This window comes from Bos indicus, chromosome 10 (genome assembly GCF_029378745.1).
Source record: "Bos indicus isolate NIAB-ARS_2022 breed Sahiwal x Tharparkar chromosome 10, NIAB-ARS_B.indTharparkar_mat_pri_1.0, whole genome shotgun sequence".
Taxonomy (NCBI): domain Eukaryota; kingdom Metazoa; phylum Chordata; class Mammalia; order Artiodactyla; family Bovidae; genus Bos; species Bos indicus.
In genome coordinates, this window is record NC_091769.1 from 58,757,113 (window position 1) to 58,779,144 (window position 22,032).

General features: G+C 41.0%; 1 pseudogene; it reads right to left on the reverse strand.

Moving 5' to 3' along the window:
* Nucleotides 1–11,963: 11,963 nt before the first annotated feature.
* Nucleotides 11,964–18,005, reverse strand: LOC109564367 (TAR DNA-binding protein 43 pseudogene; annotated as a pseudogene).
* Between the last annotated feature and the right edge of the window lie 4,027 nt (nt 18,006–22,032).

Here is a 22,032-nt window from a genome sequence, read left to right on the forward strand (position 1 = left end):
TGTCCGACTCTTTGTGACCCCATGAACCGCAGCATGCCAGGCCTCCCTGTCCATCACCAACTCCTGGAGTCCACCCAAACCCATGTCCATTGAGTCGGTGATGCCATCCAACCATCTCACCCTCTGTTGTCCCCTTCTCCTCCTGCCCTCAATCTTTCCCAGTGTCAGAGTCTTTTCAAATGAGTCAGCTCTTCACATCAGATGGCCAAAGTATTGGAGTTTCAGCTTCAGCATCAGTCCTTCCAATGAACACCCAGGACTGCTCTCCTTTAGGATGGACTGGTTGGATCTCCTTGCAGTCCAAGGGACTCTCAAGAGTCTTCTCCAACACCTCAGTTCAAAAGCATCAATTCTTCGGTGCTCAGCTTTCTTTATAGTCCAACTCTCACATCCATACATGACCACTGGAAAAACCATAGCTTTGACTAGATGGACCTTTGTTGGCAAAGTATTGTCTATTCTTTTTAATATTCTGTCTAGGTCGGTCATAACTTTCCTTCTAAGGAGTAAGAGTCTTCTAATTTCATGGCTGCACTCACCATCTGCAGTGATTTTGGAGCCCCCAAAAATAAAGTCAGCCAGTGTTCCACATCTATTTCCCATGAAGTGATGGGACTGGATGCCATGATCTTAGTTTTCTGAATGTTAAGCTTTAAGCCAACTTTTTCACTCTCCTCTTTCACTTTCATCAAGAGGCTCTTTAGTTCTTCACTTTCTGCTATAAGGATGGTGTCATCTGCATATCTGAGGTTATTGATATTTCTCCCGGCAATCTTGATTCTAGCTTGTGCTTCTTCCAGCCCAGTGTTTCTCATGATGTACTCTGCATATAAATAAGTAGGGTGACAATATACAGCCTTGACATACTCCTTTTCCTATTTGGAACCAGTCTGTTGTTCCATGTTCAGTTCTAACTGTTGCTTCCTGACCTGCATACATATTTCTCAGGAGGTAGGTTAGGTGGTCTGGTATTCCCATCTCTTTCAGAATTTTCCACAGTTTATTGTGATCCACATAATCAAAGGCTTTGGCATAGTCAATAAATCAGAAATAGATGCTTTTCTGGAACTCTCTTGATTTTTCAATGATCCAGCAGATGTTGGCAATTTGATCTCTGGTTCCTCTGCCTTTTCTAAAACCAGCTTGAACATCTGGAAGTTCGTGGTTCATATATTGCTGAAGCCTGGCTTGGAGAATTTTAAGCATTACTTTACTAGCATGTGAGATGAGTACAATTGTGCAGTAGTTGGCTGTATTCTAATAAAATATTTTCAAAACAAGCCATAGTTTACTAGTCCATTGTTTCAACATCTCAATTCAGAGGCTGAAGTAGATTGGGGGAAAAGCATGACCTAAGTATAGGCTGCCCACCAAAAACATTTTAATATGATAACCACGGATTAAAAGGATGGAAAAAGATATACCATGCTAAAGTTGCAGAGAAGAACCGATTGATTCCATGTATGAACTGTTTCTTTAACTTGATTTGTGTTGCTGTTGCTACTATAATCATTCATAAAGTCCTGCCTTAGTAAACCCAGGCCCTCTCCCTGACTTTTGGACCAAAGTGCCTTGTTCAGCTCATAGGGAGATAACGGATCCTGCCTAACTATGAATGGCTACAGGACAGAAGAGTTGGTGTGTTCTGTGTGTGCTCAGTCGTGTCTGACTCTTTGCGACCCCATGGACTGTAGTACACCAAGCCCTAGGTCTGGGGAATTTTCCAGGCAAGAATACAGCATCGAGTTGCCATTTCCAACTCCATGAGATCTTCCCCTCCCAGAGATCGTCCCACTTGTCCTGCATTGCAGGTGGATTTGTTTTACGCTGAACCACCAAAGATGTCCAGTTGTTAGAGAAATCCGTATCAAAACCACAATGAGATATCAGCTCATACCAGACAGAGTTTGAATGAGTTTCATCAAAAAGGCTACAAGCAATAAACGCTGGAAAGGGTGTAGAGAATAAAGAATCCTCTCACACTCTTGGGAATGTAAATAGATACAGCCACTATGGAGAACAGGAGTGAGATTTCCTTAAAAAGTGGGAATAAACTACCATATGACCATGAAACCCCACTTCTGGTCATATATCAGAGAAAATCATCATTCAGAAAGACACATATACCCATTGCTCAGAGCATCACAAATTACAATATCCAGCACATGGAATCCACCACTGATGGATGCCTGAATAAAGAAGGTGTGACATATTTTATGTATTTATATATATGGGTTTCCCTGGTGACTCAGCTGGTAAAGAATCTGCCTGCGATGCAGGAGACCCCAGTTTGATTCCTGGAGGAAGATCCCCTGGAGAAGGGATAGGCTGCCCATTTGAGTATTCTTGGGCCTTCCTGGTGACTCAGATGGCAAATAATCAGCCTGCAGTGTAGGAGACCTGGGTTCGATCCCTGGGTTGGGATGATCCCCTGGAGGAGGACATAGCAACACACTCCAGTATTCTTGCCTGGAGAATCCCCATGGACAGAGGAGCCTGGTGGGCTACAGTCCATGGGGTCACAAACAGCCACAACTGTGGCTGTGTACAGCACAGCACATATGTGTACATACATACATATACATAAACATATACATACAGTGAAATATTGTTCAGCATAAAAAAGGATGAAAATTAGTGTAGTGAGGTGGATGAACCTAGGTCTGTCTTACAGAGTGAAGTAAGACAGAAAGAGAAAACTAAATATTATACATTAATACATGTATATGGAATCTAGAAAAATGATACTAATGAACCTAATGAACTTGTGCTCATTTCATATGCTAGCAAGGTAATACTCAAAATCCTTCAAGCCAGGCTTCAGCAGTATGTGAACTGAGAAATTCCAGATGTACAAGCTGGATTTAGAAAAGGCAGAGGAACCAGAGATTACATTGACAACATCCATTGGATTATAGAAAAGGCAAGGGAATTCTACAAATACATCTACTTCTGCTTCATTCACTATGTTAAACCCTATGACTATGTGAATCACAACAAACTGTGGAAAATTCTTCAAGAGATGAGAATACCAGACTACCTTACCTGCCTCCTGAGAAATCTGTATGCGGGTCAAGAAGCAACAGTTAGAAATAGACACAGAACAATGGAGTGGTTCAAAACTGGGAAAGGTGTACGTCAAGGCTATAAACTGTCACCTTGCTTTATATGCATGGTACATAATTCGAAATGCCAGGCTGGATGAAGCACAAGCTGGAATCAAGATTGCTGGGAGAAATAACCACCTCAGATATGCAGCCGATACCACCCTACTGGCAGAAAGCAAAGAGGAACTAAAGAGCCTTTTGATGAAGGTGAAAGAGGAGAGTTAAAAAGCTGGCTGAAAACTCCATATTCAAAAAACTCAAGATCATGTCATTGGGTCCCATCACTTCATGGTAAATAGATGGAGAAACAATGCAAACAGTGACAGATTTTATTTTCCTGGGCTCCAAAATCACCGCAGATGGTGACTGCAGCCATGAAACTAAAAGACACTTGCTCCTTGGAAGAAAAGCTAAGACAAACCTAGACAGTGTATTAAAAAACAGGGACAACACTTTACTGACAAAGGTCCATCTAGTCAAAGCTATGGTTTTTTTCAGTAGTAATGTACAGGTATGAGATATGGATCATAAAGAAGGCTGAGTACAAAAGAATTGATGCTTTTGAACTGTGGTGTTGGAGAAGACTCTTGAGAGTCCCTTGGACAGCATGGAGATCAAACCAGTCAATCCTAAAGGAAATCAACCTTGAATAGTCATTGGAAGGACTGATGCTGAAGCTTCAATACTTTGACCAACTGATGTGAAGGGCTGACTCATTGATAAAGACCCTGATGCTGGGAAAGATTGAAGGCAGGAGGAGAGGGGGACAGCAGAGGATGAGATGTTTGGATGTCATCACTGACTCAATGGACATGAGTTTGAGCAAATTCCAGGAGATAGTGAAGGATGAGGAAGCTTGGCTTGCTGCAGTCCACGGGGATGCCAAGAGTCGGACATGACTTAGCAACTCAACAACAACAACAATGAACCTAATACAGAGCATAAAAAGAGATATGGACATAGAGAACAGGTTTGTGGACACAGCAGGGGAAGGAGGGTGTGGCACGAATTGAGATAGTAGCACTGACATATGCACACCTAAATGTGTAAAATAGGTAGCTAACAGGAAGCAGCTGTATAGCACAGGGAACTCAGCTCAGTGCTGTGGGATGACCTAGACGGGTGGGATGGTGAAGTGGTGGACGTTCTGAAGCGGAGGCTCAGAAAAAGGATATAGGTATGCCTAGAGCTGAAGAGTTGAAGTCTCCATTGCAACTACATAATTCTCTTGTAAAACAAAAGCAGTCACAGTCAATACATAAAGAAATGGATGTGACTATGTTCCAGTAAAATAATATTTACAAAAATAGGCCATCTATCAGGCCATAGTTTACTCCTCCCTTTTTTCAGTGCTTCAATTCAGAAGCAGAAGGAGATGAGGGGAGAAGCATGATCTAAGTATATGCTGCCTACAAAAAAATTTTAATATGATACACACAGATTAAAAGTAAAAGGATAGAAAAAGGTATGCTAATGTTGCAGAGAAGATATATTATACTAATGTTGCTAATTCTGACTCCATGTTGTAACTGTTTCTTTGACTGCTTTGAGTTGCTGTTTCTATTATCAGTTCAGTTGCTCAGTCGTGTCCGACTCTTTGCGACCCCATGGACTGCAGCACGCCAGGTGTCCCTGTTCACCACGAACTCCCGGGGTTTACTTAAACTCATGTCCATCGAGTTGATGATGCCATCCAACCATCTCATCCTCTGTCATCCCCTTCTCCTCCCACCTTCAATCTTTCCCAGCATCAGGTCTTTGCATCAGGTGGCCAAAGTATTGGAGTTTCAGCTTCAGTATCAGTCCTTCCAATGAATATTCAGGACTGATCTCCTTCAGAATGGACTGGTTGGATCTCCTTGCAGTCCAAGGGACTCTCAAGAGTCTTCTCCAACACCACAGTTCAAAAGCATCAATTCTTCAGCGCTCAGCTTTCTTTATAGTCCAACATTCACATTCATACATCACTACTGGAAAAACCATAGCTTTGACTAGACGGACCTTTGTTGGCAAAGTAATGTCTCTGCTTTTTAGTATGCTGTCTAGGTTGGTCATAACTTTTCTTTCATGGAGTGAGTGTCTTTTAATTTCATGGCTGCAGTTGATGGACGAAACAGACGAACAGGCTCCATCTTGAAAGCAGGACTCCATCTTGGCCTGGACTGTGGACTTTGAGCTATATGCCCAGTGTCTATGGAAAGAACATACCAACTGGAAAACTAGACCCCCCAGATGGAAGAGCCCCAGGGCTCATACCTAGATTCCCCATCACCTAAAAGAATACCCTAATTATCTGTGTAACCACACAGAGTCATAAATTCTATTATGCTTATTGGGGTATCACCACAGGCCTACTGATAATTGTTTCCACTGTTAACTACCTAGGCCTAAGGCATACGAATCATGGGTTAACTTTGATTGTATCTTTCATTTCCTTTGTTCAGACTAGTTTCAGAGAATTTGGGGAGGTGGGTTTGGGCATGTACACTTAGGGTATGTAAGGTTTTCACAAAAACTGATTGGGGTCCTTGGCTAAGAGGAGACTCTGCCTGGGGCCTGCCAGTGTAATAAACTGCACTCCACTATCTGCGTTGTCCTTCTGAGTGAGTTTGTTTCCCAGAATGAGTGGCTACAACACAGTCACCATCTTCAATGATTTAGGAGCCCCCAAAAAATAGTCTGTCACTGTTCCATTGCTTCCCTATCTATTTCCCATGAAGTGATGGGACTGGATGCCATGATCTTAGTTTTCTGAATGTTGAGTTTTAAGCCAACTTTTTCACTCTCCTCTTTCACTTTCATCAAGTGGCTCTTTAGTTCTTTGCTTTCTGCCATAAGGGTGGTGTCATCTGCATATCTGAGGTTATTGATATTTCTCCCGGCAATCTTGATTCCCATACACAGAGCAATGCTAAATTTCTTAACTTGAGATATACTGTTTTCCTTAATTAACAATAATATTTTGATGTTCAGACTACCTGCCCTTTGTTGCAAACTCCTATATAACCTGACTCCTCCCCCTTCCTCCTTGGAACAGTTCTCTCAGGGTCACTTGAGATGCTATCTCCTGGGCTTGAGTTCTAAAAATTCCCACCAAATAAAACTTTACTCTCAACCTTTAGGTTGTGACCATTTAAGTAGACAACACCTAAAACTAAGGTTATATAACCAATTATATCTCCATAAAATTGGAGGGAAAAAATCCAACCAACAAAGAACTGATTGCCAGCTGTCCCTAAACATGAAATGAAGTCCGTCTAGTCAAGGCTATGGTTTTTCCAATGGTCATGTATGGATGTGAGAGTTGGACTGTGAAGAAGGCTGAGCGCCAAAGAATTGATGCTTTTGAACTGTGGTGTTGGAGAAGACTCTTGAGAGTCCCTTGGACTGCAGGGAGATCCACCCCGTCCATTCTAAAGGAGATCAGCCCTGGGTGTTCATTGGAAGGAATGATGCTAAGGCTGAAACTCCAGTACTTTGGCCACCTCATGCGAAGAGGTGACTCATTGGAAAAGACTCTGATGCTGGGAGGGATTGGGGGCAGGAGGAGAAGGGGACGACAGAGGATGAGATGGCTGGATGGCATCACCGACTCCATGGACATGAGTTTGGGTGAACTCCGGGAGTTGATAATGGACAGAGAGGCCTGGCGTGCTGCCATTCATGGGGTCGAAAAGAGTTGGACACGACTGAGCAACTGAACTGAACTATGCAAAAGGTCAAAGAATTTGTTACCAGTAGATCCATATAAAAGAAATGTGAAAGTAAAGTAAAGGAAGTCAGTCCATGAAGCCAAAAGAAAATGGTACCACAGGAGGTCTGGTTCTACACAGACAGAGAAGAGCGCCAGTAGTGAAAACGACACTGGGAAATTATATAAAACGTTTACCTCACTGTTTAGCTCTCTTTAAAAGAGAATCACCTTGCTTCAACAAAAATAATACAATACAAACATTTCTGGTTTTATAACATATGTCCTGGTGAAATACATGACAACAATATCAAAAAGGCCAGGAAAGGGGAATGAAAATATGTTGTGAAAGTTCTTACATTGAGTATAAAATAGTGTATTGTTGAAGGTAGACTGTGATAAAGATACACAGTATAAACTAAAGTAAAATAACACAAAAAGAACTAATAACTACTAAGTGAATAAAGGAAATAAGGTGAAGCTATAAAAAGTTTTCACTTGTCCATAAGACAGCAGCAAGTGAGAAAAGGGGAAGAAAGGACACATTAGACAACAGCAAGAAGGTAGATGTAAACCAGCCTTGTTGATCAATGCTGCTGCTGCTGCGAAGTCGCTTCAGTCATGTCCGACTCTGTGCAACCCCATAGACAGCAAGCAGCCCACCAGGCTCCACCGTCCCTGGGATTCTCCAGGCAAGAACACTGGAGTGGGTTGCCATTTCCTTCTCCAATGCATGAAAGTGAAAAGTGAAAGTGAAGTCGCTCAGTCGTGTCTGACCCTCAGCGACCCCATGGACTGCGCCCATGGGATTTTCCAGGCAAGAGTACTGGAGTGGGTTGCCATTGCCTTCTCCCATTAGATGTAAATGGTGTAAACCAAAGATCAGCAAACCTTTTCTTAAAGAGCTAGTTTAAGAAAACTTTGCCAGTTATGAAGTCTTTGCTGCAACGACATAACTGTTTTGCTGTAGCATAAAAGTAGCCGCAGTCAAAACAAAGAAATGGATGTGGTTATGTTTCAATAAATTATTATTTACAAAAACAGGCTGTCTGCCAGGCTATAGTTTACTAGTCCCTGTTTAAGTACCTCAATTCAGAGGGAGTAGTAGACTGGGCGGAAACCACAACTTAAATACATTCTGCCTACAAAAAAAGATTTCAGTATGATATCCTGTACTGAGTACACATGCTCCCATGTCCAGCTCTTTGGCAACCCCATGGACTGTAGCACACCAGCATCCTCTGTGAATGGAATTTTCCAGGCAAGAATACTGGAGCAGGTTGTCCTTTCCTTTTCCAGGGTATCTTCCTACTCACAGATTAAAAGTAAAAGGACGGACATGATATTCCATACTAAAGTTGCAGAGAAGATCCAATTCTGATTCCATGTTGGAAATGTTTTTGACTTGCTTTTTGGTGCTGTTGTAATTATAACCATATAGAATGCAGTGCCTCAGAAAACCCAGCCCTTCTGCCTGACTGCTGGACTAAATTGTCTTTGCTCAGCTCATAGGGAGATAGTCTGACCCTGCACATCTGTGATTACCTACAGGAGAGAAGAGATTAACACATTCCTTTCAGAAATTGGCAGTTCCTGGAGCTGTTTTGCAAGTCTGATTGCCCCTTTTTACTTTGCTTCTTCACTGCCTCTCCTTCTGCATTCTGCCTTTTTACTTTATTTCCTCACTGCCCCCCACCTCCATCTCTGTTCTACAAGAGAGCCTGGCATCCTGACCCTGATAAATGGGTATTTTGAGACACTAGTCTGCCATCTTCTCAGTCAGCCAGCTTTCCTACTAAAGTCGTATTCCACGCCTCCACACCTTGCTCAGATTTGTTGGCCTGGCGACTGTGTGGCCTAGAGACTGAGTTTGGACTCTGTACTTCTAATAGGAACCAAAGGGAAGATGGAGGGCCTATGTTTGCATTAGCCAGAGTACATCTAGAGCAGAAGAGGGGCAGGGTAAAGAGAAAGAGAGAAATCAAACAGAAAGATGGCTACCTCTTCCGCCAAATGAAGCAGGTTGCTGGTATTTATTTCATCTCCAGACTCTTAGGAATGAAACTAACCAAATAAGACAGGAAACCTCTGTCATGTAGCTGTGCCTTTAGCCTTTCTACTGTACTGGAAGGATCAAAGGAGCTAGAAAGAATGGAGGGATCCTAGGCCTTTTTTTTTTTTTTTTTTTTGTGGTGGCAACAAAAATTTTTATTCAACTGGTTCAGAAAAAAGTTTTGGAATGAATGCGTTTAGATAACCAAATACACTTTAAAAACAAATCTTTGCCAAATAGTTTACTTAAACTTCAAAACAATTTTTTTGTAATGTATAATTAACTACCCATAGCTTTGTCATACCATAAACATGCTAATAGATGGTTGTTCTCAACATTCAAATCGTTCTAAGACTGGTAACCAGATTTACACAAGTGTTAATAAGGGATTAAAACCATGACCTTGACAAAGTTAACTTACCCTGAGCTCTTGGAAGGTTTGTCTGTTTAGTCTTTGGAGGTCCCTGAATATCATTTTAAGTGTTACCATGTTACTTCTGCTGGATAATAGTGCAAGTGCTAAAATGTAAAAATCACGTAGTACAAGGTTTGGAAATCATGCAGTTTAGATGCAGAAAAAAATTAAATCAAGGCAAAATCCTTTTACTGAGGAAACTGAATAAAACAATGTGGTGACCATAAGTCTGAAGGATGGCTTCATTTATAAAATTTTAACAAGTAACTTGTAAAATGACAAATTTATCATAATCTAATTAGATAAGGGCATTAAGTAAATTATCAACACAAAAACTGTCATTCTTCCATTAGAAAAGGAGCTGGACTCTCACAGAAGTTAGTTACAATTTAAGTACAATAGAGAAGCAATACATACTTGTTACATACTTAACAATGCATCTCGAGTGTCTGAGTTTTGTAAGCTATTTTATCAATAGTGTTCACTTTTCCATTGGCTCAGACAGTAAAGGAATCTGCCTGCAATGCAGGAGGCCTGTGTTGGATCCCTGGGTTGGGAAGATCCCGTGGAGAAGGGAATGGCAATCCACTCCAGTATTCTTGCCTGGAGAATTCCATGGACAGAGGAGCCTGGCAGGCTATAGCCCACAGGGTTGCAAAGAGTCAGACACAACTGAGCAACTAACTAACACGTTTACACCTTTATCAATATTACTCTATTTCCTCACTTTTGGAAGACAAAGACCATTTCGCTTAACACTTCCACAGATAGACAACCCACTTTGCTAGTTCTTAAAGCTATCAGGCTTCTTGACAGATTTCAGGCAAAAGATAATTTGTGGTTTCTTCTACTTTATCCTTATTGCAATTAATCCCCAACTAGAAAGGTGCTGATATTCCTTGCATTTCAATTGACAAGTTTTGCTATGAAGCATTTTAAAATAATTAACATTGTTTTGCCCACTCCTTCAAATAATATTTTTAGAAGTCATGATTTCTCAAAGGAGGTTTATATATACCATGCAAATAGAACAGCACCCATATGCACAGAGGCACTAAGAAAAAGCTAGAGGGTACTGCTTACCATTTTAGCTGCAGTCACCTAGACATTAAAAACTAGATTTGAAAAAGCAAAACAAAAACTTTTCATTTGGGGCAATGCAAGAACAAATAGCAGTTGAATCTGTGTATCAGCTGTCTATGTATGACAAGTGATAAATCCATTTGACTTCAGACAACTTTTCAAATAAGTTTATTTGAAGCAAAATAAACTATTGCCAAGAAACTTCATGAAAATTTCATCTCAAAAGGGTCAAAAAAGGAGAATTATCTGCTTTGAATTCTTTGCATTCAGGGCTGCAAACCAAATACACATTATTACTTAAATCAGTGTTATTTAAGAATTTCCAACATTGACAACTCTTGTAAAAAAGCATCCAAGCACAGGAGAGAGAGCTGCAGCACGCAGCATTCTTATGGGTAAGCAACAGACATCTGAACTTACTTGCAGACACCGTGAGTCACTAGTGAACTCTGCTTCCAAGTACTCCTGCAAGGCACACGATAGGCTCAGTACATGTTCTCAGCCCCTCAGCTTCAGTTCACATTACCACACTTACAGATCTGTGACAGAAGAGAACACACACCATACAGCATTCACAGTAGTTGACAAACACCGTTTCACTTAACACATTCAGCTAACGTAGGTTAACTAAGAACAAAACTAAAAGTCTTCCAACAGATGCAGATGTCCTTTGAATGCAAAAAACATTTGTATGTTATTTGCTATCACTGCTCTCAGCACACTCTCTTACCAAAGCCACAGGACTGAGAGACACATCTTGTGTCTTTTTTGTAACACAAGTTACAAAATATCCATTATGCACCACCAAATCTCTGCACAGGCTCTTTCCTTTCCTCGCTCATTCTGTCACCATCATCAATTCCACACAAGGTTTCAAAAGTTTTAACAGGCCTCTGGTTCTATATCCCAGCCTTGCATTCACAGCATTGATACAAGCCCATGAAATAAAGAGTAGTGTATAAAAATGTGACACTTACTATCAAAGATGCAGCCTGTGCAGCGTGATAAGAATTCTTGAATGAGAAAGCATGCAGACAGAAGTATTCCTGTGGTAGAATTATTTACAGCACTACTTTCAGCAAAGTGCTTCTTCCATAAACATTTGAAATGAGATGAACTGGAAAGATTAAATGAAGGCTTTGTATTGTACTTTTGTATATGAAGGAGACAAGGGCTAAAAAAACAAAAACAAAAGAACCAAGCACTGTGATACCATGCTCTCCAAAGAGGAGATTTCCCAAGGGAAAAAAGTGATATGGTGGGATTTGAATGAAAACAAGAAAAACATAGTTCTAATCAATGGTTTCCATTTTGAACATGCAAATAATTCACTTCACAAGTCCATGGATAAAATATTGCAGGAGAAACATTTTGTAGTGTGTTGGTTTATCAGTCAGGTTAATAGCAGTTCACTTTCAAACACTCAATACTTCAACCCTTTATGTAACAAAACTTCTAAAATTCATTTAGCTCTTTTTCTAAAGAAAAATGCCAGATATACTGCTGAATATACTCCACACTGAAGAAGCCAATTTTAAAAATTCTTAAATACGTATTTTACAATATATTTACCATGCGTTTAGAAAAATTTGAATTCCCACTAGTTTATACCAACTAACTATAACCCAAAGTCAATATTCCCTAGCCAGAAGATTCAGAATCCATGCTTGGGCCAAAGCCTACATTAAAACCACTGCCTGACCCTGCATTTGATGCTGATCTCCAACCAATTGCTGCACCTGAATTAGAACCACTCTAAAAGTTATTTCCAGTACCCAAAGCCTGACTCGGCTCTCTCTGCATGTTGCCTTGGCTTTGGTTATGACCTGACAGCCCTGGCTGGTTCTGGTGACTGGCTAACATGCCCATCATACCCCAGCTGCTGTGCAGAGCTGCCTGGGCTGCAGCCATCATTGCTGGACTAATGCTAAAACCACCAACTTTCCTCCATCTGCCCATATTACTACCTGGATTATTTCCCAAACCAGCTCCGCCCTCTCTACTGCTGATCTACCGAATCCATTCTGACTCCCAAAGCCACCTGGATCACCACCACATCTTCCACTGCTGTCTGTTGCTACCGTGTTCAGGTTCAGCCTTGGATATATGTATGTCGATTCCTTGAATGGTCACGTCCTCTCCACACAGAGACTGGGCAACCTGATCATCTGCAAATGGAACTAGGCAAAAGCCCTGAACAGCATGGGATTGAAGACGTCTACCACTTCCCCGTACTGGCAAAAGAACTGCCGCAGCTCATCAGCAGTCATGTCCTCTGTACAGCACCCAGTAAACACCTTTCTGCTTCCCAAAGGCTCCTCTGGGCTTTGCTTAGAATTTGGAAGTTTACAGTCACACTGTTGTCCATCTATCACATGTTGCTGTGACATGACTTTTACCTGGGTTTCATATTCCATGAAATGAACAAAGTCAAATCCTTTCAAATGACCAGTTTTTAAAATATGCATTTATTTGGCTGTGTCGGGTTTTATTAGTTGCAGCATGTGAATTTTTAGTCGTGGTATGTGGGATCTATTAATAATTCCCTTAACAGGGATCGAACCCAGGCCCTCTGTATTGGGAGTGCAGAGTCTTAGCACTGGGCCACCAAGGAAGTCCCTGAATGACCAGTTTTAGAATCTTTCTTGACCTGAACCCTAAGACCCTCTCCAAGGGTACTAAAATACTCTTTTAGGTCCTGCTGTTTTCCATGGGAGACCCAACACTATTTCTGGACTACTTTTTTCGTGTTCACTGCTGATGAAGCATCCATTTTTCTTTTGTTATTGTGATAGCTGACATCGTACACCAGATTCCCTCAGCCGGCATTAGGGGCACGCAGAATACCTCCTACCAGATGGACACCTCTCATACACTGAGACACTGGCTTCCTGTAGTGCAGACCACGTGCCCCTAGAAGCTGGGCTGCATTGTCCCATCATTTTATGATGGTATGCCAACGGGCTTGTCATCTTCATCTTTGGTTACCCGAATATATTCAGACATCTTTGCTTGCCTTTCTGCTAGGAAGCCCGACAAGAAAACCGAAGCAGCGAGGAATCCTAGAGCAGTCTGGCTACCACTTCGCTACCGCACCCCTAGGCTTCTTTCTGAAAGGCAGGAAAGAGCAGTTACTCAGAGTGTGGGCTCTGGTATCTGACGTCTCCAATTTGAATCTTAATTTCACCATTTACAAACTGAGTTAGAGTGAGTTTCTTAATATCTTTTAGTCTGGAAAAGGTGGATAACATTTATACCTTATGGACTTTCTATGAGAACTATATCAGATAATACATGTGAAGCATTTGGTACACATCTCACAGTCAGCACTCAAGTGAACTCTGATGACACTGATGTTGCCAACCACCATGGTCTGTGCAACAATTTTTAAGTTGACACTATGACCTCCATCCTCTAGCAATAAAATGTTCTTAAATATAAGTACCATTTGAACATTGATAAATAATAAGGACTTACTATGGTAGCACTCTACTCAATACTCTGTAATGATCTATATGGGAAAAGAATATAAGAGTGGATCTCTGTATATATAAGAAAGAAAAATTACCATTCGGGATAGCATGACTTAACCCAGGTGAATAAGGGAAAATTCAGTTTTCTAGCTTTTTCTTTTACTTTCACACTACAACAAAACAGAGGACTTCTGACACCAGACGTGTGGGAGTTTTCTCGCGCTACAAAATTCTTGGCTATTCATTGGTGTCTTAAAATTCTACTCAGTTCTGACATCATCTACCTGGAGATAGCACAAGAGCCCCCAGCTAAGGGCTCAGTCCCGCACAGGTGCTCCTGCTTCAGATGCCAAACCCAAGTCCAGACAGTTGCCTGTGCTTCTGAAGTTCCAGTGGCTTCCTCCTTGGTTGAGACTAATTTGCAACAGCATCTCACAGAATTCAGAGGAACGTTTTCCTTACTAGGTTACCATTATAAAATGATAAAACTCAGGAATAGCCGGATGGAAGAGATGCATAGGGCAAGGCGTACAAAAAGGACTTGGAGTTTTCATGCTGCCCCCACCCACCGCCCCCCACATCTCCACATGTTCACCAACATAGAAGTTCTCCAAACCGTGTCCTTTTGGGTTTTTATGGAGACTTCATCATATAGGCATGATTGATTAAATCATTTGCCACTTGTGATTGATTCAACCTCCAACTCCACTCCCCTCCCTGGAGGCTGCGGTGGGACTGAAAGTTCCAACCCTCTAATCACAGCTGGCTATACTGGTAAGCGGTCCCTGTGTTCATGTTACCTAGGGGCTTTCCAAAAGTCACTTCATTAACAAAAGACACTTTAATGGCGCTCATCACAGGAAATTTTGTGGTCTAGGAGCTCTATGCCAGAAAGTAGACAAAGACTAATATATATTTATTATAAATCATGAAATTGTATCAGGTTTCAGCAATCTGAAACTACGTGTAGGTCAAACCCAGCCCACACCTTTTTTGTGCAGTCTGCAAGCTAAGAATGGTTTTTACGTTTTTAAATAGTTAAAACCAGGACTTCTCTGGTGGTCCAGTGGTAAAGAATCCCTGGTCCAGAAAAATTCCACACTTCGCAGGGCAGCTAAGCCTGTGAACCACAGCTACTGGAGCCCCTGGGCCTAGAGCCTGTGCTCCACAAGGGAAACCACGGCAGTATGAAACCTGTGCACTGCGAGGAGGAGTTCCTGCTCGCCACAGCTAGAGAAAGCTGGTGCACGGCAGTGAAGACCCAGCACAGACAAAAATAGATCTATTTTTAAAAGTCATCTTTAAAAAGAATAGTTAAAACCATTTTGTAACACATAAAATGATCAAATTCAAATGTCAGCGCCCATAAACAAAGCTATATTGGAATCAGCCATGCTCACTCATTGACCTATTGTTTGCGAGTTTTTTAGCCACAGCAGCAGAATTCAGGAGTTGCAACGAGATGGTGTGGCCCACAGAACCTAAATATTTATTATCAAGCCTTTTACAGAAATAAATTTGCCAACAAACTTGATCTAATGCATCCTTGAATTTCCCCATTATTTCTAAATGACCACAAACAGCAACTTGGAAACGGCCGACCCTTATAGCCCCATTCCAAATAGCAGAGTCCCAACATTTTCCTGGCCAGGTCCTCACCTTGGTGTGGCGACCTTCTTTTGTTGGGAGTTTAATTTTCTTTGAAGCTTGCAAAAAAGCTTCTTTGGAGCTGATCTTCAAGTCCGTGGTCTGGTCTTCAGCTTTCTCTGCCTTCCACTGCAGAAGTCAAGAGCCTCTTTGCGTGCTGTTAAGGAGGCCCTGGGCTTTCCACGTAGCTTTCAGTTGGCAATTGCTCTCACCTGTTTATTATCTTTTTTCCTTAGCAAGTGCCACCTGATTTCATGATCCTTTGATTCCCTGTTTCTTCATGATCTCTAACACCTGATACATAACACTAGCTGATGCATTCCATTCCCACTGCTACATCATTCCAGTTTCCCACCAGTGAAAGCTTTAACGATTGGATCATCTCGTCTCACTGGCTATTTTTGCTCAATCACTAGCAGTCATGAAGTCCCTGTTACAAACAGGGTGGTGGATGATTCCACTTCAAAGCTGCATCAGCGACTTCTTTCTGGGACCACTTCATGTTAGGGGTGCCAGATTTAGCAAGTATAAATACAGAACTCCCAGTTAAATTATGAATTTTGGATAAATAAAACTTTTAGTATGTGCTTAGTCGCTCAGTCATGTCTGATTCTTTGCAACCCTTTGGACTGTAACCATGGACGGTCCATGGGATTTCTCAGGCAAGAATACTGGAGTGGGTTGCCATTTCATTTTCCAGGGGATCTTCCTGACTCAGGGATTGAACCCACATATCCTGCATTCAGTTCAGTTCAGTTCAGTTCAGTCGCTCAGTCGTGTCTGACTCTTTGCAACCCCATGAACCACAGCATACCAGGCCTCCCTGTCCATCACCAACTCCTGGAGTCCAACCAAACCCATGTCCATCGAGTCAATGATGCCATCCAACCATCTCATCCTCTGTCATCCCCTTCTCCTCCTGCCCTCAATTTTTCCCAGCATCAGGGTCTTTTCCAATGAATCAGCTCTTCGCATCAAGTGGCCAATGTATTGGAGTTTCAGCCTCAACATCAGTCTTTCCAATGAACACCCAGGACTGATCTCCTTTAGGATGGACTGGTTGGATTTCCTTGCAGTCCAAGGGACTCTCAAGAGTCTTCTCCAACACCACAGTTCAAAAACATCAATTCTTTGGCACTCAGCTTTCTTTATAGTCCAGCTCTCACATCCATACATGACCACTGGAAAAATCATAGCCTTGACTAGACGGACCTTTGTTGGCAAAGTAATGTCTCTGCTTTTTAATATGCTGTCTAGGTTGGTCATAACTTTCCTTCCAAGGAGTAAGCGTCTTTTAATTTCATTGCTGCAATCGCCATCTGCATTGATTTTGGAGCCCAGAAAAAGAAAGTCAGCCACTGTTTCCACTGTTTCCCCATCTATCTGCCATGAAGTGATGGGACCGGATGCCATGACCTTAGTTTTCTGAATGTTGAGCTTTAAGCAAACTTTTTCACTCTCCTCATTCCCTGCATTATAGGCAGATTCTTTACCCACTGAGCCATCTGGGAAGCCCCTAGTATAAGTATATCCCTGCCATTTCTGGGACATATTTATATTTAAAAAATTTTGTTCTTTATCTGAAATTAAAGTTTAGCTGGGCAACCTGCATTTCACCTGGCAACTCTACAACAGGTTCCTCTGGAAGCAAATTCTGAGATGGAGCTTAGTTAGCAGGGTGTCATTAAACAGTGCACTTACTATCAATACCTTTGGGAGGATTGGAAGAGAAGGAAGCAGGATAGCAGAAAGAAAAGTCTGTGATGCAGGCCCAGTGACAGGTCTGGCTGAGCCATGGGGATCTCTGGTACTAGAATGGCCCTTTATAGCAATTCCAGGTTGGGCTGAATTGTCCAAGCCTTTATACTCACACTGATCCATCACTTGATGAGGAGGTGCTTCCTGGGTGAAGCAAATCTCTGCAGACAAGGCAAATCCTGAAGGGTCTGACAGCCGAAGGCTATATGCTGACAGCACTCCCAGCATCAGGGGCAGGAAGTCTTTCCTGACGTGGAATCCATGTAGTGGGTACATCACAGTGTTTACTATGCTTGGAGAGAGGATTAAAACATTGACCAGAGACAGTAAATGATATTTAAGAAGGATATCAATGGACATGAGCTTGATCAAACTCTGGGACATTGTGAAGGACATGGAGTTGCAAAGAGTCAGACACGACTTAGCAACTGAAAAACAGCAACAAGGACTTTTCCATTTGAGCATCTATGATGCTCAAGTGAAATAATGCTCAAGTGAAATAATGATCAAGTGAAATAATGCTCAAGTGAAATAATGAAATAATGAGTTCCATTGCCTAGAAGAGACCACGACACATAGATGGTAAGCACCAGGCAGCAGTTACATTGATGTCTCAAAAAAACTGGGGCAGGAAGGGTTGTCCAATGGTGAGGCAATTTTTAGAGTAACAGGCAGTGCTGTGCCAGCTTACTTATCTACCTCTTGGAAGGTGATGACTGTTGAGGAATTCTTTGTTGGGGAGTGTTCTATGCCTGACTAGGCTTAAATTGGCAAATTCCTCTAGATACAGCTTTTTATTTTTTTTTTATTTTTTTTTTTCTCCAATTTTATTTTATTTTTAAACTTTACATAATTGTATTAGTTTTGCCAAATATCAAAATGAATCCGCCACAGGTATACATGTGTTCCCCATCCCGAACCCTCCTCCCTCCTCCCTCCCCATACCATCCCTCTGGGCCGTCCCAGTGCACCAGCCCCAAGCATCCAGCATCATGCATCGAACCTGGACTGGCAACTCGTTTCCCACATGATACTTTACATGTTTCATTGCCATTCTCCCAAATCTTCCCACCCTCTCCCTCTCCCACAGAATCCATAAGACCGTTCTATACATCAGTGTCTCTTTTGCTGTCTCGTACACCGGGTTATTGTTACCATCTTTCTAAATTCCATATATATGCGTTAGTATACTGTATTTATGTTTTTCCTTCTGGCTTACTTCACTCTGTATAATAGGCTCCAGTTTCATCCACCTCATTAGAACTGATTCAAATGTATTCTTTTTAATGGCTGAGTAATACTCCATTGTGTATATGTACCACTGCTTTCTTATCCATTCATCTGCTGATGGACATCTAGGTTGCTTCCATGTCTTGGCTATTATAAACAGTGCTGCGATGAACATTGGGGTACACGTGTCTCTTTCCCTTCTGGTTTTCTCAGTGTGTATGCCCAGCAGTGGGGTTGCTGGATCATAAGGCAGTTCTATTTCCAGTTTTTTAAGGAATCTCCACACTGTTCTCCATAGTGGCTGTACTAGTTTGCATTCCCACCAACAGTGTAAGAGGGTTCCCTTTTCTCCACATCCTCTCCAGCATTTATTATTTGTAGACTTTTGGATCGCAGCCATTCTGACTGGTGTGAAATGGTACCTCATAGTGGTTTTGATTTGCATTTCTCTGATAATGAGTGATGTTGAGCATCTTTTCATGTGTTTGTTAGCCATCTGTATGTCTTTTTTGGAGAAATGTCTATTTAGTTCTTTGGCCCATTTTTTGATTGGGTCGTTTATTTTTCTGGAGTTGAGCTGTAGGAGTTGCTTGTATATTTTTGAGATTAGTTGTTTGTCGGTTGCTTCATTTGCTATTATTTTCTCCCATTCTGAAGGCTGTCTTTTCACCTTGCTAATAGTTTCCTTTGATGTGCAGAAGCTTTTAAGGTTAATTAGGTCCCATTTGTTTATTTTTGCTTTTATTTCCAATATTCTGGGAGGTGGGTCATAGAGGATCCTGCTGTGATGTATGTCGGAGAGTGTTTTGCCTATGTTTTCCTCTAGGAGTTTTATAGTTTCTGGTCTTACGTTTAGATCTTTAATCCATTTTGAGTTTATTTTTGTGTATGGTGTTAGAAAGTGGTCCAGTTTCATTCTTTTACAAGTGGTTGACCAGATTTCCCAGCACCACTTGTTAAAGAGATTGTCTTTAATCCATTGTATATTCTTGCCTCCTTTGTCGAAGATAAGGTGTCCATATGTGCGTGGATTTATCTCTGGGCTTTCTATTTTATTCCATTGATCAATATTTCTGTCTTTGTGCCAGTACCATACTGTCTTGATAACTGTGGCTTTGTAGTAGAGCCTGAAGTCAGGTAGGTTGATTCCTCCAGTTCCATTCTTCTTTCTCAAGATCGCTTTGGCTATTCGAGGTTTTTTGTATTTCCATACAAATTGTGAAATTATTTGTTCTAGCTCTGTGAAGAATACTGTTGGTAGCTTGATAGGGATTGCGTTGAATCTATAAATTGCTTTGGGTAGTATACTCATTTTCACTATATTGATTCTTCCAATCCATGAACATGGTATATTTCTCCATCTATTAGTGTCCTCTTTGATTTCTTTCACCAGAGTTTTATAGTTTTCTATATATAGGTCTTTAGTTTCTTTAGGTAGATATATTCCTAAGTATTTTATTCTTTTCGTTGCAATGGTGAATGGAATTGTTTCCTTAATTTCTCTTTCTGTTTTCTCATTATTAGTGTATAGGAATGCAAGGGATTTCTGTGTGTTGATTTTATATCCTGCAACTTTACTGTAGTCATTGATTATTTCTAGTAATTTTCTGGTGGACTCTTTAGGGTTTTCTATGTAGAGGATCATGTCATCTGCAAATAGTGAGAGTTTTACTTCTTCTTTTCCAATTTGGATTCCTTTTATTTCTTTTTCTGCTCTGATTGCTGTGGCCAAAACTTCCAAAACTATGTTGAATAGTAATGGTGAAAGTGGGCACCCTTGTCTTGTTCCTGACTTTAGAGGAAATGCTTTCAATTTTTCACCATTGAGGATAATGTTTGCTGTGGGTTTGTCATATATAGCTTTTATTATGTTGAGGTATGTTCCTTCTATTCCTGCTTTCTGGAGAGTTTTTATCATAAATGGATGTTGAATTTTGTCAAAGGCTTTCTCTGCATCTATTGAGATAATCATATGGTTTTTATTTTTCAATTTGTTAATGTGGTGTATTACATTGATTGATTTGCGGATATTGAAGAATCCTTGCATCCCTGGGATAAAGCCCACTTGATCATGGTGTATGATCTTTTTAATGTGTTGTTGGATTCTGATTGCTAGAATTTTGTTAAGGATTTTTGCATCTATGTTCATCAGTGATATTGGCCTGTAGTTTTCTTTTTTTGTGGGATCTTTGTCAGGTTTTGGTATTAGGGTGATGGTGGCCTCATAGAATGAGTTTGGAAGTTTACCTTCCTCTGCAATTTTCTGGAAGAGTTTGAGCAGGATAGGTGTTAGCTCTTCTCTAAATTTTTGGTAGAATTCAGCTGTGAAGCCGTCTGGACCGGGGCTTTTGTTTGCTGGAAGATTTTTGATTACAGTTTCAATTTCCATGCTTGTGATGGGTCTGTTAAGATTTTCTATTTCTTCCTGGTCCAGTTTTGGAAAGTTGTACTAGATACAGCTTTTTAAAAAGGAACACCTTTTGAAAAAAAATCTTCAAAGTTAATTATTGTTTTTTTCCAAAGACCAGATCCTTCTCTTGGACATGTCTGAGTAAGGTGGAAACCATGATCATAAAGTTAGGAAAAAATGTCTTATCTTCACCGACACTTAAGCTGTGATGTTAGGTGAAACTTCTCTGGGTTCACTTTTCTAGGCTTTAAAATGAGAAGCTTGGGATGGTTTTTATGTGAAGGTTCTATCTAGTGTTGACGTTTTGTAATCCTGTGATTGTGTATGCGGCTTCTTGGCAAAAGAATTTGGAACACTAACCAAGCCAGGTTGCTAGACACAAGACTTTAGCAATTTTAGAATTAATTTTTTTAGATTTTTAGAAAGTAGTTTAACAACCACTGTTCAAGTAGCTCAATTTTTGAGGCTGATCATGACAGATTGGAAGGGAAAGTAGGGAGACAGGTTAATTTCTTGCATATTTTAAATCTTACTGTGAACAGCTATAAAACTGGATATGTTAGCATCCCATGCAAAGTCTGAATGGCCCAGGTAGAGGGGAAAGGCTATTTTCTCTGAGGACTTTTCTTTCTTTTTTGCTTTGTATTATTTTAATGACAAAAGTCAGCAGCAGTGCATGCCTGGGCCTGTCAGGAACAGAGACTCTTCTGGGGAAGGTTATAAAGAAGTTCTCTAGGTCAAAACGGCGGGTCCTTGAATTTTTTTTTCATGATTTGAGGGCAGTTTTTCTGTAAATTTGTTGCATGACTAAGGGACCATTTTTTTGGTGGCATGAAGTGTTAACTCCCTAGTCATGCAGACCAGCAGAGAGACACTTATGATGCTGTATACCTCTCACTCAGGTCGGCAGCCCCTGAATAAGGCTGAAAGAATAACAGGGTCACTCTGGTTCCCTGTAGGTTTGAAATATAAAAGTACCACTTATGATTTATCAAGAATCATATAATTTTTAGAGCACTTTTCATTTCACATGGAAAAACCAAAGGAGGTAAGTAGTACTTTCCACATTTTACAGATGACACAGAGCTTCTGAGGGATTGAGAGACTTGCCCCAATTCACACAAATCCAATTTTAAAAATTCCTTCAGTGTTTAGCCTGTAACAT